The sequence below is a fragment of the Nematolebias whitei genome, chromosome 15 (genome assembly GCF_014905685.2).
Source record: "Nematolebias whitei isolate Nwh7 chromosome 15, NemWhi1, whole genome shotgun sequence".
In the NCBI taxonomy this organism is placed as follows: Eukaryota; Metazoa; Chordata; class Actinopteri; order Cyprinodontiformes; family Rivulidae; genus Nematolebias; species Nematolebias whitei.
Genome location: NC_056512.1, coordinates 44943253 through 44946584, shown reverse-complemented (window position 1 = coordinate 44946584; position 3332 = coordinate 44943253). Strand labels below are relative to the sequence as shown.

The following is a 3332-nucleotide window of genomic DNA, read 5'->3' as shown; positions in this document are numbered from 1 at the left end:
AACAAAAGTACTACTGGTAGTTTTAGCTGGTTTCATTTCTTTTGCATATACTTTAACTTTTTGCTTTATTTCTATACTTAATAATTTTTTCTTCAAAATTAAAAAAATACATAGGTCTGCAGTTCATGTTTCCCCCCCTCTTTAAAAGAATCCAGTATTTTTATCTGTCTTAAATTGTAAAAACATCAATAAATGTTAAGAATCATTAGATATTTTTAGCTTTATGTCACCCCGCTGGTCCCAAAAGTCTCCTCCAACAAACCTAAACTGGTCCATGGGCCACCAGTTGATAATCACAGTTGTTGCAAGTTGTTGCGGCTCTGGACAAATTTAATTTAGTGAATGAAGTGGCAGAAATGGTAAAAGTTGCAGAGCCCTGCATTACCGGGACATGTTTAATAGAACAGCACCAGAGGGTGGCGCTATTTAACATCAGTAGAGCAATAAGTGGAATAAGGTTTATATTAGTTTTATAGGTTTTGATAAAAAAAATAGTAATACTGTATTAATATTATTATTAGATTTATTGTGGTAATACAGAACTTTCAAAGTGATTCATATTTTGATGGTTTAGTTCTTTCTTTAAAATTCTGTTTTTAACAAAGCTGCTGTTTTTGTAGACAGATCTACTCCACAAACACATATATGTGCATATATATATATATATATATATATATATATGGAAGTCTATAGAGATGACAACATGTTTATGATGCGGGGGGGCCGTGGGGTTAATAAATGACAGAAGTTGCTCCGGGCTGGAGGAGATCCGTCCCTGCAGGAACCGTCAGACGTAGAAGCACCGCCGGAAGTGGGCGGGGTTATGTGTCAGAGACAGAGCGAGGCTCAGAGCGCGTGAACTGTGGGGAGCAACTGACGCACGGAGCTTTACTCGCGTCGCGTTGGAAGACTCTCGGCTTCGTTTTATGAAAAAAGGAGAACAAGTTTGGTCGCTCCGCAGAGGTGAGTGCCGCCGAGGGCGCCTGGAGCCAGGGGAGGAGGCGGAGGAGGTGCTCGTCCTCGCGCCTGTCCGTCTCTCTCGCGCCACTCTTCTTCTTCTTCGTTGCGAAATAATGTTGTGACAGCGCTTTGTCAACAAAGCGCGAGTCCGGCCCGAACACGCTGCGGTTCGGTGTTCGGAGGGAGATGGTTCGTGTTTGTTTGTTTGCGTCCTACTTTCCCTCCTGTTCTCCTGCTGAAGCAACAGGCAGGTTCTCCTGAGACACGAGCCGAGTCTGCTCAACGGCTGTCACGGGCTTTTCACGCACGCTAACGTGTTGTTTTGAAGGTAGGCGAGCTCAATGAGAATATATGAACTGTAGGTTGAACCGAATGGCCTCGGTCGAAAGTGCTTTAAAGGAACTTTGGAATACATTAAGATCATGCCTCTGGGTTAAATTGGTTTTAAAATTCAAAAAGATGAACGTTGACAAACATAAATTAATAAAAGTAACCCACGCATTTAGTAACTTTTACTGTTGCATAAATAAATGGTCCTTAAATTAAAAATAATATAAGGAAATTAGTGACTGGTTGCCAACATGTGCTTTTGTTTACTCACAGAAAGTTGTATGCACAACTATGGCCGATTATTTTAAAAAATATATCGCTGATTAAAAAAAAAATCGTCCAACCGATTAACCGCCCCCTCCAGAATTCATGCACAGCAGTTTAAAGTGCAAGACCAGCAGCAACACAGCAATGTTTATATGTCAACAACTGGGCTGTCTTTTCTATGTGCACTTTCCCCTTTTACTCTGTTTAAAACATATATATTGTAAAATCGAACATCTAAATAAGATTGAACTGTTTATTTATTAATTTTTTTACATTATGCGATGCGCACAGTGGAAACATCAAAAGCTTACAATATGAATGGACGTTCTGCAGTTCATTTGAGCAATAGTTAACACACGTATGTTGCAACGCCTGTTCCATGTGTGCTTGCAGTTACATGGCCGCCTGAAAAAACCAACCTGAAAAGGTTGTTCAGGAAAGTCAGAACAAAGCAGCCTGTTGGTGCTGCCAGGCGCAGCTAGTGAATGGAGACCTTGGTGTTTGTGGAAGCTTACAAACAGAATTTTTGAATGTCACAAATGCTTTGATGTGTCTGTGTCATTTCTAAGAGTAAGAGTTCATGTGCGCTTGTTTATTTGTGATTATTCACTTCAGCCCACCAGCAGGGATTTCACCTTCCTGATATCTTTTGTTAGCTTTTTAGCTCGTTGGAATAGCCCACATTTGTGTTGTTTACCACTAAAAACAGGCTGATACACGCGTGTCTCAAGATCATTGATAATCTTGTTCTAATTCGAAGAGCCTACAATGATAATGCCCTCCACACACACACACTGTCACACACATCTGTCGATTTATGAGTTTGTTTGGAGTTTCCTCTCATCGCAGCAGTGGGGAAAGTTAGTTGATGTCCATCTCTGTTTGGATCCAAATTGCTATGAATATTATATATTATATTATATTATAAGACTAAGATCAGGGCATGTTGATAAATGACAAAGTTGTAGTTGTTTAGGTCACACTTTGTAAATATCGTTCTGTGCAGTCTCATGCAATGTTGCAACATCTTGCAAGATCTGTTCGCAGTTGGAGTTTCTGTTATGAATGTCGGCCGCGCAAAATGTTAGCTCAGTATCGGTAAAATTCATTGAAGCAGAGCTAAGGTCAGTTAGCTGTGGCGGCCATCTTGAACTGGGCGAAGTCCATAAGTTCATCAGTTGCGGATGCACATGCTTTCATTTGAATCAGTGTTTCATAAAATGTTTTGCTAACAACCGGAGAGTGGATTCCAAAGTTTTAACCTCAAGTCTAACATAAACAGTGGTTCCCAACCCTGGTCCTTGAGGAACACCGTCCTGCATGTTTTAGTTGTTTCTCTGCTCCAACACACCTGATTCAGTGGTTTAATTACTTCCTTAAGTTTAGCACAAGCCTGTTAATCACCATTTCATTCAAACCAGGTGTGTTGGAGCAGAGGAACAACTAAAACATGCAGGAAGGTGTTCCTCAGGGACCAGGGTTGGGATCCATTACCATTCAGACTACAAGTTGAGGTTCATGCTGAGCTACTACCACACCAAACTTTAGCTGAATATTTGTAAAACTGGCACAGTCATGGCTAGTTTTGTGTGGGCTAATGTTGATTAGCTGCGGTGGCCATCTTGAATTTTGTTGACTCAAGCAGTTAAAAAAGTAGTTGTGCATCCATTGATTATTTTCTGAGAGTTTCATTACAATCCTTTCAGTGAGGCACGTGATACTCCGTTAATCCATCCATCCATCCATCCATCCATCCATCCATCCATCCATCCATC

General features: G+C 40.7%; 1 protein-coding gene across 1 annotated transcript in view; it reads left to right on the top strand.

Moving 5' to 3' along the window:
- The first annotated feature begins 842 nt into the window (after positions 1 to 842).
- stat5a (signal transducer and activator of transcription 5a) overlaps positions 843 to 3332 on the top strand; it is an 83826-nt gene continuing 81336 nt past the window's right edge. The window contains exon 1 of the mRNA XM_037689273.1: positions 843 to 963. The gene's annotated coding sequence lies outside the window, so the exon portion shown is untranslated. The remainder of the gene's footprint in view (positions 964 to 3332) is intronic.